The sequence below is a fragment of the Camelus bactrianus genome, chromosome 14, assembly GCF_048773025.1.
Source record: "Camelus bactrianus isolate YW-2024 breed Bactrian camel chromosome 14, ASM4877302v1, whole genome shotgun sequence".
NCBI lineage: Eukaryota > Metazoa > Chordata > Mammalia > Artiodactyla > Camelidae > Camelus > Camelus bactrianus.
The window spans coordinates 67967502-67982484 of record NC_133552.1 but is presented as its reverse complement, the minus strand read 5'-3'; the positions used below and the strand labels follow the sequence as shown (position 1 = coordinate 67982484).

At 42.3% G+C, this 14983-nt stretch overlaps 1 protein-coding gene across 1 annotated transcript in view; it reads right to left on the bottom strand.

Moving 5' to 3' along the window:
- The window catches only part of MYO16 (myosin XVI), a 437386-nt gene that overhangs the window by 300350 nt on the left and 122053 nt on the right, over positions 1 to 14983 (bottom strand). The window lies entirely within an intron of this gene.

The following is a 14983-nucleotide window of genomic DNA, read 5'->3' as shown; positions in this document are numbered from 1 at the left end:
CCTGAATGTATCTTCTTTTCTGCGTCACTCCAAATCTTTTATCTGTTCCAACATCTACTTTGTCACTATCTTCCCCAACTCTAACTGCACATCACGGAGAGCAGACCGAGGTGCTCCTGCACACTCCTCCCTCTGGGAAGGCCGTGTCCCGGGTGATGTGCCCAGTGGGTATGAAGGTGAGGCAGGTCAGCCCCTCCGACGCCCGGCTAATGTGAGAGCAGAGACAACCCACAACCAGCCCACGGTGTCCTCCAGACAGCCCTTCCTAAAACCGAAGCACCCTCCGTCCGAGTCTCCCTCCTCAGGGACGCCAAATACACTGCTGTCCTCTCTGACCAACAGCAGCACTTGGCCCGGTTCCTTGATCTTGTAGCCCCTTCACTCCGGCCCCCTCCCAGAATGAACTCCCTACCTAGAAGCATGTCCACATCTACTCATTTACCAGATGGCTTTCCCTTGATGATACTCTTTCTTCAACTCATAATTTAATTATTTTCATAGCCTAGATTCTCCAAATGTGGGTAGTTTGTTACAAAAAAAAAACCAAAAAACAAAAAACAAAAAACCTGTCAAAAGTGGTGACCTTATAGGATCTGTTGTAATTCGTACCACGCGGCTCACCGTTTGCTGACTCCGGCAGCTCCCTTGTCAGCCGTCAGGAGGCCTTTGCCTCTCTTGTCTTCTGTGTGATTTTAATAAGCATCCTGTTGCCTGGTCGTAGGCAGACTCTATTTCTCACTCTCCTTCTCTGCCTCTCTCTATACATATGTGTAGTAAGTGAATGCACATCTTATTCCCCCACATACTTTTTACCCTTAATTTTAAAAAGTCTGTTCATGACAACAGAAAAGTTCAGTAACTACATTTACCAATGGTTTTCTCAGAAGAAAAATCACACTGTTACCCTAAGTTTTTTTTTTAGCAAATAAAAGTATTCATCCTGAACTAGCTAATATCTATCTGGTACTTTGTATTCCTCACAGCAAAGAACTTGTACTAATAATGACTACAAATATAGCATCAGGCAGATTATATTAGTTAAAACATTAATAAAATGCTGTCATATTTTTATATAGAATCCACTATGCACATGGGCGGTGATTTTGTAAATATTATAAATCTCTCTATGCCTTAGTTTTCTATCAGTAAAATAAAAGACTACTGTTGGACTCATATCACGACAGTATAATGAGAACTAAGTGAAACAATATATAGCACACTAAGCACGCCTCCCAGCGCTGCGTGAGGATCATGACATGATTTCTATTAGAATAACTATAAGTCATAAAAACCCATAGTAATATATCGCAGAACATGTATCTTAAGGTTTATTCTAAATTTTCTCAAAACTCTCTGATTATTAAATGTTGAATTTAAATGTAGGACATAAGCAATGCAAATTTAGCAATATTCATGGAAGGATGAGGGTACAATTTATCAGGCAGGAAGAGGGGGGTGAGGGGGACAATGTAGGAGATGATGGAAGGGTGACAAGCAAGGGGGGTGTGAAAAGTCCCTTAGGAGTGGGAATACCTCCCAAGCGGGTATGACTTGGAGGAACATGTTGTGGGGGATATTTTACATCCCACTGCAGGAGTTGGACATCATTCTGTGGCCAATGAAGAGAATCACAGGATTTTAAGCAGAGGAGGAGAAGATTCATTAGATAAGTGCTACGGGCTGCATGTCTGTGTATTCATATGTTGACGCCTATTCCCCAACGTGATCACGGTATCAGGAAGGGGGCCATTTGGCAGGTGATTAGGAGGTAATGAGGGTGATGCCCTCATGATGGGATTAGTGCCCTTATAAGAGGATGAAAAGACCAGAGCTCTCTCTCTGGCAGGTGAGGACACAAGGAGAAGATGGTCACCTATAAACCAGGAAGCTGGACACCACCAGGAGTCGAATCTGCTGGTGCCTCCCTCCTGGACTTCCCAGTCTTCAGCGCGTGGGCCAACTGAGACAGTAAGTGAGGGCAGACAAAGGCTAGACGGGCTCTTTTGCTCGCCCTTGTGGTATAAACCCCAAATGCGGTTCAGGCTCAGGGGAGGGGGCGATTCACTGACACGAGGGCCCGTGGCTCCGTGGCCATGAACATCCTTCTTGCCACATGAAACAGACAAAGAAGCCCCAGCTCTTCCTTCATCTGGCCAGACATCAGCCTCAGGAGAAGAGAGGGGAGAAATTTGGCATTTTCCTTTCCTAGAGAGAAATATGGTTTTCTGAAGGGCTGTTCACGTTATCGGATAGAACTAGATCAGAACCACAGACTGGATATGGGCTGGTTTGCCCCTGAATACGATGGGTGCAGAGCAAGAAGAAGACAAAATCAACTATTGATGAAATAAACAAACAACATGTTCTTCACATACACAAATTGCAGAGTGAGCTAAATGCAATGCCTCTGCTAAGGGTTAAAAGTTGGACATTGTAAGGTACCTAGATAGAAAGAGATAATGAAGAAAATATCACTTGCATAGTAAGCACGCCCTGGGCACTTTTCTAAGTATGTAGGGTCTGATACAGCTCCAAAGACTTTAGCACAAGAGTTAATTTGATTCTCTCAATTCTATGATACAAATACTACAATTGCCACTGTTTTACTAGTAAGGAAACTGAGGCCCATAGATAATGAGACGCCCCCAAGCCACGCGGTGGGGTGGTGGAGCTAGAACTAAGTGTGGTTGGTGCGACTCCAAGGATCGTGTTCTTAACCACGAGGAGCATCTTTACCTCTCATGTCACCAGAGAGCTGAAGGTGACCCTTCAACCCAGGAACAACAACAGGCATCAAGATCGTGTTAATGCCCTCATAATTACTGATTTTGTGGGAAACTCCAAATTTAGGTTAAAATACTTTCTCCAAAAAGTTGTGGGTTGAAAGCAGCTTTGTAACGACGCGGTTGGAGCCGACAGTCAAGTGAAATGGCCCACGACGCCGAGTCGCTCTGTTACAATGAAATCTGCAAGGAAGCAGCCTCAGGAAGAACAGCCATCTGGGGACCAGATAGAATAATGATGCTTCCTTTTATAGACTTACTGCTTGGAATTGATTCAGCATTTATTGTGTATCTGTGGCTTCATCATCAAGCTGCCACAGAACTCCATCGAAATGTCTGTGCGGGGGGCATGATTTGATATTTAAAAAGAAACATTCACTCTCTAAATCTTCAGCTATTGGGGTAAAAATGGATGGAGGTACAGCACAACATTTTCCTCAGGAGCTTCAGTGGAATCTGCAGCTGTCTCCACTAAACTCCCCAGCATCACCAGCCATAATCAAACCCAACGGGTCCACCCGATCATTATTTTAAGTCTCTAGACATGACCGTGATTTATCTGTGTTGATGACATACAGAACATTGATGATCATCACTTGACAGCAACTTGATGACAGTAAGTGCTTTGGGGTCATAGGAGCTGGGGTGGACATCTGACCGCACTGCAGTCTATGACTACTCTCACCTGCCTCTCATAACAGTGCGTCTGTATTCACAAAAATTTTACGCTTAAAATCAACAGAGGACAGGAAGAGATAAACAAGACATAACCATGACTTCTACATTTTGTTCTAGTTAGAAGCCCTGCAAAAGGCATTTTCTAGGAAGAGAAGAACAAATCACATGGTAAAACGATAGCAAATAGCCAACCTGGTTGAAGGATATATGGGAGTTCTTTGTACAATTTGGAGGTTTAATTTGATTTCTAAATAAAAGGTTACAGTGAATAGCAACAAGAAAAGAGGCCAGTGTCATTTTTTTTTTCCTGCAATGACAATAGAACCAAAAAATGTCAGGACTTCTAAAAATGTAGGTGTGAGAACATCCATTAACAACTGATAATCCTCTAAGAAATGACTTACAAAGTTTACCCTAGCTCATCAGTATGTCAACAAAGAAGGGACAGAGAACACAGGAATATAGAAATGACATTATCAACACCACAGAAAGGCCTATTTGCTCAGAACACTAATTAATATACAGATTTCCTGTCCTACAGAGAACTGAAATTTTAGGCTACCTGAGAATGACGTGAGGATGCTTTTTTTAAATAGCCTTTCCAGATTCAGGCCTTCCTCACCTACTTTTCATTCTCCTCCTCCCCGCACAAGCCCCACCATGAAACTGTAGCGCCACAGACACTCCGTATGTCTGCTCTGCCCTCTGTCCCCATGAAGGGCAGCAGACCCTTGTTACACCTAAGATTTTTCTTCCCCAGCAACCACCTCTTCCATCCCTAGGGACTATTTCTCCCTACTTTGGAATGACACCCTAGTCCCAATTTCAGTTACCCTTACTCAGTAGTTTGGGGATGGAATCTAAAACTGGGCATTTTAAAGGAACACTCCAGGAGATTCTGGTGCAAATGTCCTCCTAAAGATATTTTGGAAACAAAGCTGCTAGGATTTTACATTCCCAGAAAGTTACCTCCCAATGTCTCACTGGGGGCAATGGAGCTAATAAGCAGAAAAGCGAGCGGTTCACGGCAGTTCCTTTCTCACCAACTTGCCATTGAAAACGTGGCCCCTACTGTTGTGTGTGCCATAGTATCCTCAGGACACGTGGCTTATTCTCAGTACATACACGTTTAGCCAAAACTCTCTGATGTAACCTTGGAAGAGGAGAGGGTCAAGGTCTTTATGGATGAGGGGCCTCAGGTCAGGACAGAGCCTGTGCCTGGGGCAATGGTCCTCAACCCTCACTGTGCATTAGAACAGTCGGCAGAATTTGAAAAGATACAAATGCCCAGGTTCTGCCACCAAATTCTTAAATTCACTTGGTCAAGGATGTGCCCACCTACCTATATGTTTTTAAAGTTAAGGCACCTCAGTGATTATAATCCTGGGAAATTGGAGCCCTCGTACATTGCAGGTGGGGATGAAAAAATGGTCCAGGGACTGTGGAGAAACGTTTAAGCATTCTTCAAAATGTTAAACATGAACAGCTATATTAGCTGGCAAACCCACTCTTAGAGATAAGCCTCAAAGAACTGAAAACAGATACTCAAATAAATGCTTGCTTACAAATGTGCACAGGAGCGCTATTGATAATAGTCAACAGGTGAAAACAACCCAAATGTCCAGCAACTGACTGATCAATGGATAAACAAAGTGAGTTATATCTACACAATGGAATACTATTTTAGTCCTTAAAAAGGAAAGGAGTATGTGCTACAACATAAATGAAAACTAAAAAACACTATGCTAAGTGAGGGAAGCCAGATACAATTAAACTCTGTAGTGTGTGATTTCACTTACATGAAACACCAAGAATAGCGAAATCTGTACAGATGGAAAGCAGATCGGTGGTTGTCAGGGGCTGGGGAGAGGGGGAAATGGAGAGTGACAGCTTAATGGGGAGGGGGTTTCCAACTGGGGCGATGAAATGTCCTGAAACTGAATAGCGGTGATGGACCTACAACACTGTGAATGTGCTAAATGCCACTGAATAAATGGAAAGTTTTACTGTAGATGGATTTTATCACAATGAAAAGTTACAGTCCTCCTACAGTGATGCTCTTAAACTTTATAACCTTCTTAAATGATATATGCTTTACTAAAACTATGTTTTATAAAACTATATATACGGAAAATCTAATGTCAAACACTTTTACTCGCATAAACCCTGTTTGGGTTTTTCCAAAATTCTGAGGCAGGAAGGGGAACAATTTGGAAGGATAACTAAACCTTACCTGTATAATATTCATTTGGAAATTTTTCCCCCAATGTGCTGAAATATGTATGTTTAGCCCCAGGAATGAGTAGTGACAGTCATTCTGAATTCATAGGTATAGCTTCTGGTCACTTACAATGACTCAGCAGAGCCATTTAGGGCCTGTCAGCAACCTGGACACCAGTCTTTGTAGTTTCCAACTCAGCATTCAATAAGCCACATGCTCTTGGTTGTTACTTGAACCTAGTATTTCCCAGGTTCCTATTTCAACCCCTTTCATTCTGTTTGAGTCTCACTAATCAGTACATTTTTCTTTTTTATACTCAGACATATGCCCCATTAAGCATTCGTAACTGTTGTTCCCACAGAAGCTCATGTAGAAAAATACATAGCGTGTCACGCACTAAAGAAGAGAGATAAACGCTGCCTCTTAGGAAATTATCATTTCCAATTTCAATACTTGCCAGAGGCTTCAGCAGTCAACAAAACTGAGTGAGCCCGTCCCTTCCCAGGGTGCTCATGACCATAGAAGCTGCCAGAAAAATCTATCAGTGTAGAAAAACATATCTATCACCTCTCTAAATCTATCAGCGTAGAAAAGTGTGTCTATCACTGCACGACAAAAGCGAAATCAACAGCAGTTCATGTCTCTGCATGTTGCACACTTTATTTTAATTAACCAGTTTCAATCTGAGTCATAAACACTTTTTAAAATCCAATATTACATGCACAGGCTAAGTTAAACGCAGATGAATACCAAATACCTCTGTTAGTCTCCAAAGTGCTGAGGATACTTGTTTCACGAAAAATCCAGGAAATTTAAGGCATGCCTGATGAATAGCGTTCCTTAAAGAGGAGGTACTAAAGAGGAATCTGCTCCTGGTACCTAAGTCTGATTTAGCACTTATGTTTGTTTCATGATGTTCTTTCTTTAAAAATCCATTATTAAATGTGAGGAGAAAATCAAAAAAGGCAGAGGAAGGGGTAAAATGAGTCAGGCTTCAGGGATATTTCAAAATGTTGTCATTGAAAGCAGTGACTTTCAACTTTGCTTTTGAATCTGAAAGGGGCCCTTCCTGTGTTGTCAACTAGTCAACCTCTAAACTGAGGTCTCCTCCTATGCAGAGTGTGCTTTCCTGAAAGTTCAGAAATGTGAGCATGGTAAAAGCCTTGGCTGGTTTTCTAGCCAATTTACGTTCATCAAATATGTAACCAACTATTAGAGTAGACTGCAAAAGTCACCTCTCTTCAAACTGAAAATAAAATTGATTTAGCTAGATATTGGAATGGCTAAGAAAGTGTCAAGGATTACCAAAAAAATACATCCTCCATCCCGTGGAGTCAAGATGAAAGCAATCCTTATAAAACAGACAGTAAGCAAAATCCCAAATGACACACTGGCTTGTGCTGAAGTGGTAGGAAAGGGGACAGGACACACCCACTGAAGGAATGACACAGCAGCTGAGGACGGGACAAACTGGCTGGAACCAAGATGGCAGAAGATTCGTCTTCCAGTAGACCTTGAGCCTCATGGCTCACCCACAGGCGCCATGACAGTCCCTAGGCTGACCATACAAGGTCAAAAAGTGGGTGGGGGTGGCATTTCCTGGAAATCCTCACCCTTTCCCAAAGTAGTTGGAATAATCCTCCTACTCGTTAGCGTATAAAATTACCAAGCCCATAAAACTTAGCAACTCTGCCCCTCATGGTCGCTCCCTCTCTTGCCTTCTGAGACAGCCCACACTCTGTCTATGGCATGTGTATCTGCTTTTACCTTGGACTACACACCCTACGCCCCTCGGTCTCTCTCCCCCTCACCTTTCTGAGATGGCCCACGCTCTGCCCGGGGGGGTGCGCGTCTCCTAAGCCGCTTCCCCTTCTCTGTCCACGGAGCGTGTCTCTCTCCAGATAAACTCACCTCCACTTTCCCATGCCTTGGCTCTTGGGCAGCCTGTCCTCCTCCAGCATTAATTGTCTTTCCTCATTAAAACTAATTGAAACCTACAATTACAGTAAGAACCACAATTTTACAAACCGAAGAGAATGGTAATTCAGGACACAGAAAAAGGCTTAGTTACTTTAAGCACGGCAATGACGTAACGACTGGGGCCCCCAGTTTTCACACTTATTCAGAATGCACCTTTTGGGGCTGCCACACTATCTGTTAAATGGCGTTTCCTTTTAAAAACAAAAGAATTCCAGGAAAAGTTTTAAACCTTTTCAGAAACACTGTATATTGCAAATACTCATTTGCTATTAACACAAAGGTGGGATGAGCTGACATTTGGCCTCACTGATGCTGCTGTTACCCAAAATGCTCCCATTATGAACTATTGTTAGGTAAATTGTTATGCAAATCTAAGCTGCACCACCAACTTTGAGACAGAAATTTAAATTAAAAAAGGTTAAACAGCATTTGTTCTATTTTAGGAAGACGTAGCCCTTCCCAGAAGGGAATCAGTTAAACACCTAACTATATTTGTGTCTTTTTTTTTACATTTAACTTATTAATTCAGCTGCACTTGATTAAGACCGTGGAATGAAATAAAAGTCGCTGTGATTTTCAATGTTCTTTTGTCCCACAGCATCCCAATCACATCGGTGGCTATGCAGAGGCAACACTGGGTACCACAGGACCTGGAGGAACTCACAAAAATACAAAGGCGGAGGAAAGCTGTGCTTTGAAAAAGACCTGTACGAAAATCTAAAAAAACTTGCTCCCATTTTATTACCTTAAGTCATCCAAAAATGCTGCTACAAAATGATTTTTTTCAAATTATCCCATTATCCAGCCTTACATGTTAAATAATTCCATCTCATTTTTTTTCTCAGACTGTGAACTGTCTATGATACATTCAGTTCTAACAAGCACCACTTCATAATTATTTAAACAGTGTTCAGAATTTTGGTCTGACACATATATTGTTCATCACTACTACAAATTTTTGTCTACTGGATTTAAACCTTAGCTCCCAAGGTTGTAAGAAGTTTCCTTTTTGCACTAGACTACAACTCTGCACTTTCAAATCATCAAAACAATTTTTAGATTACTATCACATACCCAAGGTTAGGATAAAGGGATTCATAATAAAAATATATAATAACATTTCTATGTGTGTAATAAAAACAGTTAAGCCTCAACTAAGAAAAAGATAACTTTTTTATCAGATCAAAAAGACTTAGCAACTTTGAAACATTTAATACATGGGAAGCTTTAATCTAGAGTACAGTTGACAGTGAAGATGGGCAGCTAGCTAGAAAAATATGGGATTAAAGAGTGAGTTAAAGCAGATGAGTGACATCCCTGCAGAATTAACGGACTGAGGTGACATCAGAGAGGCAATGGGATATAAAGATAGAGGAAATGAAAAATGGCACCACAGTTTGAGCCAAGTGATGGAATTACCAGGTGACATCATGGAGAAGGTGAAGAAACGGATGTCTCATCAGCAGGTCCAACCAGAAATGACAACAGACAGTGATGAAAGAACATATCAAGATAAAGCCTCCTGGGGGGAGGGTGTAGCTCTGTGAAGGAAAAGCCCGGCTGGTCTAACAAGATAACTCACAAGTCTAGGAATGTGAAGGAGAGGCTGGGCTGGGCTAACAAGATGACTCACAAATCTAAGTATTGGAATACTGATCTGAGTTCTGCTGGACTAACTTGTGAATCTAAGTTAATTAGTGTTGGTTTGCTGTTCATGTTTTTTTCCTAGCCAGCTGGGTTTTCAAAGATACATATCTGGCTTTGGAATGTTGGTTTGCTCCCTCCCTGCCTCCACTTTTGTGATAATGATGCTGCTAAAGCTGTTCCATGCCTATTGGCCGAATACCCCAAGCTTGTACTTTACCCTGTAAAACCTCACGCGCACGTCTTAGAGGTGCTCAGAGCTTCGGAGCAGAAGCCCCTCTGAGCCCACCGGCGTAATACATCTGAGTACTCCAACCCTCCAGTGGTGCTTGTTTCTTAGCTGGCCTGTTTTCCATAACTGCTCAGTGGTAGAGTGTGCGCTTAGCACACACGAGGTCCTGGGTTCAATCCCCAGTGTCTCCATTAAAAAATAAATATATAAATAAATAAAAATAAATAAACCTAATTAGCCCCCCCAAAATTTTTTTTTTTAAAAAGATAAAGCCTCTTGCACAGAAAAGCCCAGACACACGTGGCATTTTACAGCATGATTATGTGTGTGTGAGCTGAGTGTGTGTGTGAAAGACCAGTATTTTCTGCTAATATGATTATTTTAATTTCACTGCTTACAATCTACCCTGATTATCCATGCAATCAGTTCAAGTAGTTTAATTTAAAAATCATCTTAATTACGTAGAATAAAATTTATGGAACATATGTAGGAAAAATGTATGTTGAACAAAAGGTGATTGTCTTATTTAACAGATATGCTAATTGGTTCAATACACATTTCATATGCTGAGGTGGTTCTTGGCATCCACGTGTAATATTCTAGTCTTATCTAACGTGCCTATTCTTTAAAATGTTTTTAATTTTTTTTCTTTTTCCTCCCAAGGGAGTTTTGTTTAATCTTCTAACTTGATCACACAAGGAGTATTTTCTAGTTCCTATCTTCTGTACAATAAAGATACAAACAAGTGAAAAAGTAGCCCAGGATCGAGACTGAGAGAACTATTTAGTTAAAGTATATTTGTAAAGCAAAATATAATCCACAGCATGGATGAAAGTTAGCTTGGGTTATTTCTAAATTCTTTGCCATGAACTGAGTTAATTGCCCAATTTTAACGTTTTCAAATTACATATCACTGCTAAAATAAGAAAGAAAACTTTATGCAGTGAAGAGCGTGATTTTGCACATCGGGGTGATATACATCACCAGCAGAACTTCCCTTCAGAGCCAATTTTGTGAACGTTTTATAATAAGAGTTCAAATGCTGTGTGAACTGTAGTTAATTTGCTTAACTCTGATAGGTCCTTTTAAAACTACTTAGCAGTTAAGGTTATTTAATATAAAATAAATTTAAGAAACTTCATATTAAAGAGAAAGTTCAGATTAATGCAACAATTTTTGAATTAATCTCTTTAGGGATGTGGAGTTCAAATGATCAAGAGGTCGTGTGTGTGTGTGTGTGTGTGTGTGTGTGTGTGTGTGTGTGTGTGTGTAACAGAAATGGAGAGAGACCCACAGAGGTCTTTATGAACAGGCTCCAGTCATGGAGAAGACACAGCAATATGGGTGGGAGGTGCCCTCCGGGTGCCCCCTGTCACCCCTGCCCCTGGTGTTCACATTCTTTTATGACTCTTCCCCCGTGAGTGTGGCCGACACCCGGGACGACTTCCAACCAACAGAACACGGCAAAGTGCCAGGACGTCAGTTCTGCATCTCAGTCTGGACAACAGGCTCACTCCAGAGGCTCAGTTTCCATCTGGCCTCTTAACGAACTGAGCTGGGAGGCTACGTGGCCAGAAGCTAAGACTGGGTTCTAGCACCTGAGACAGCCCACAAGAAGCCAGCTCCCTCAGTCCCAACCCACAAAGAACTGGACCCTCATACGTGGGTTCTCCTCCAGTCACGTCTCCAAAATGAGAACCATCCTCGCCTTGACTGCAGCCTCCTGAGATCCTAAGTAGAAGACTGAGTGACTCTGTAGCCTGATCCACAAAACTGAGAGATGATAAATGTGTGCTTCAAGGTGTTAAGGTTGGGCCAATTTGTTACAGACCAATGGAAAACTAATAAAACCAGCCTAGAGCAATTTATAAAAACGCGTATGTAAATCAAGGAAAGAATAATTTCACAATTTTTGAATACTTGTGGGACAAATTTTTTTTGTACTATGGATGGAGAAGAGAGGAAGGTAATGGGATGTTCTGAAAGGTTTTTGGTTACAGAAATTTTATTTAGTGGGGAAACATATCAGAGGTTGAGAGAATGGAGGAAGCCTTTGGAGTGGAACCAGTACCATGAAGAAAGCTGTGAAGGCAAGAAAATGCTAGCTGCATCTGAAGAACCCTGGAGAAGAGAGTGAGAGCAGGCACGGGCATCGCAGGGAAATTAGAGATGATGAAAAACTCTTGAAACTACACAACACGGAAGGGGGAGCCTTCATTCTTCCGGAAAAATGGCAGGCAGGTTTCTGGAAGCTGGATGACATATCATTAGGACTTCGCAGGAACAGTACTAATACAGTGGTGTGTACGAGAGACCAGAAGAAGGAAATACTGAAGGTAGAAACACCAGGTAGAGGATCATTACAATCAATCAAGAATAGTCCAGGTCAATAGTAACTCTGGCCTGGCCAACTCCATCCAGAATAAGTATCATCGAAACAAAAATTACGGCGATACGGTGGTGGTTCCTGGATTATGTCAACTTGCCATGGATGTTCATTAAGTTATGACTGAGAACAAAGAAATGACTGAGAAGAGTCAAGGGGATTGTTATATATTCTGGAAGAGTGATTCTCCACCAAATAGAGCCCGATGAGAAAGAATGGACTTTGGCTAAAAAATCCATCTACGTGCAGTTCTTCCAGTCCTTGGGTAGGAAGTGAGCTTGGAGGTAGGCAAAAAAGATGTAAATAGCTTGTCAAATAAACTAGCAGGAACTTACTTTTTAATCATTGCCGTGCAAAAGAGAAGAAGCAAAAGTTGAGGAAATCAGAGTCATCCGAGCCATTGCCAGTGCACTGCACCACCCAGATCTTCCCCCAGAGTCGGAAGCATTCACAAAAGCTCTCCCAAGAGCATGTTTGTTCTGTTCTGCATTGTATCCGTGCTATCAGGCACTGAGCTGGACCTTCGTGTTAACAGAATCAGAGTGTATCTTGCAGAAGGCACTGGGCTTACTAAGCTGAAAAATGTGGATTTTAAATAATATTGGGAGAAGATACTGGAAAATGAGCTGAGAGCTGGCTCATGTACAGACTTGGTAAAAATCTCTCCAGCACATACACAATCCATTACATTCTGTGAAAGCCAGCGACATTCTGAGCCCCACTGTAAGTCATTAGATGTAGGATCTTGTTTTGAAGATTCTTTCTCTACCTTGCTTTCTCACTGTTCCTCAGTCAGTTGGTTCTTTTCTGCTAGAAGTGAAGTTCCCAGACCTGTGCTGGCTGTGGTGGCTCATGATACATGCCTGTATCCCCCTCCCACGGCCCCGCAAGTGCCAACCTGCATGGAAGTTCGGGGGAAAGGAAGGAGGAGGTGGGAGGCTGTTCTCTGCCTAAATTGATGACCAATTTGAAGTTAAACTCATGAGAAGTTTGACCCTAAGATTTTCAAGGGTCCTAGAGCAATTTTATGACAACTCGTAGTTTCCATTCAAGTACACAATTATTTTTGGATAAAGAACTTGTGGAATCATACTACAATGATGTGGGGAGACATGTTAAAGATCGAGCAATCCAAGTATGCAGAAAAGGTCCCGGCCACGCGGGACTTGTTCTCACAGCTTCTGCTTCTGACGACGACTTAGACTTGTTCATGGTGGGATCCGATGGGGAGAGAAGGCCAGGGGTTCAAAGCTGAATTTAGCTCCGTGTAAGGAAGTGATTTCAGCTTCAGAAGAAGCTGCCTTGGGAGGCGGTGAACAGGTTGGCAAGTTAAATAAAACCTTCCCGTGCCGCGGTTTACTCATCTCCAATAACAGTACCTCCATCACAGATAGTGTCAGTCTGAACCGGCAGTCTTGTTGGTGTAAGTTGCACTTCTCATTATCACTGTTTGGTTATTATTTTGTAGGACCATCAGTCTGTCGTGCTTCTTGGACCAGGAGTTCTGAGTAGACACTGTCATGAACACTGCAGAGCCTTTGTTCACATGTTAAAAAGAAGTAAAAGATATTTCAAGACACAAGCCTGGAGACTCATACCAAGAATTGAGGTTCAGGTTAAGAACGTAAAGATTGGAACAGTTATCAGCACAGACGGTGAAGCAAAGTGAGGCAAGACACACTGTCCTCAGTGTGCTCGGGGTCTGGTCCTGGAGACACAGACTAAAATCACACCTCGGATTCCAAATAATTAAGAGTCAGGAAGAAGGGATGACAGTTACTATTAAAACCAGTTTAAGGCCTAAACCAGAGAACCAAGTTAAAGATACAGTGAGATGTTTGCATCAAAATAATTCCCTAAATTTTTATTTTCACTTAGGTAAAGTCCTAACTCCCTAAAATTCTGTAAGATCAAGGCTGGAAGTTACCCAGACAAGCACGGACAACAGTTTGTCTTGGAGGATGTGGATACTCGAGGGTCTGATGGCCGTGGTAGTGGGGAGAGGTGTGGTACGTAACAGGGGCTGGAACTGCTTCCTGGAACAGAATTAATTTGCTGTGAAGGACGTGCAGGTTGTATGTAGTCGGGGTACAACCAGACAGCAACACTCAAGGCCAGGTAGTGTCCTTTTTTGAGAGGGGAGTGGTGATTAGGTTTATTAATGTATTTAATTTTTTTTAATGGAGGCAGTACTGGGAATTGAACCCAGGACCTTGTGCTTGCTAAGTTCACCATCCGGGGAGGCAGCAGCGTCTGACGGCTGCAGCATCCTTTGTTTACTGATATGGTGGGAAATATTTTTCATTCACATCTCCAGAATCTCTTGCGCATGTATTCTCATCTCAGTGTCTTCTTTCCAGTGGACCTAAACTAACACAGTCTCCGTGAAATAAGAATTAAACCAAAATACACCTCTGATGAATTGAATTGTGTCCTCTCAAAATCCATATGTTGAAGTCCTAACACTCAACGTGACTGTTTGGAGATGGGGCTTTTAAGGAAGTAAATTAAAGTTAAATGAAGCCGTAAAGGTGAGGCCCCGATCCAACAGGGCTGGTGTCCTTGTAAGAAGAGACACTGGAGAGTTTACTTTCTCCGTAGGCACCCGGAAGGCTGTGTGAGGATGGAGGAGAAGTCAGCCAACTAGACAATCCCACAGAATGAAAAACAGGAAGAAACCTCCTCTGCACGTCATACCTGGCCATCACCCAGCCCACACACCCTCACCGCGGTTCTGAAGCAGAGAATCCATCGTGACTTCTCCAGAGCTTCCAGAGGCAGAAAGCGTGTTACTTCCCACCAACTGCCCCACTTGAAAAGGAAATTCAGAAGATGAACACCAGGGCCTGAATCCTCAGGGTTAATACCAAGCCTTCTCTGCCTAGACTTCAACGTGAACGTCAAATCATGTTTTTGATCTTCATTTTATTAGAGCCAGAAGGTACTCTTGTTTTCTTATAGAATCAGTTTCAATTGAGAAGGAAGTAGAGGTAATTGCCAAATTGATGTTGCCCGCAGGTAGTGAAGACTGGCTTCTGGAGGGAGGCAAAAGGATAGGT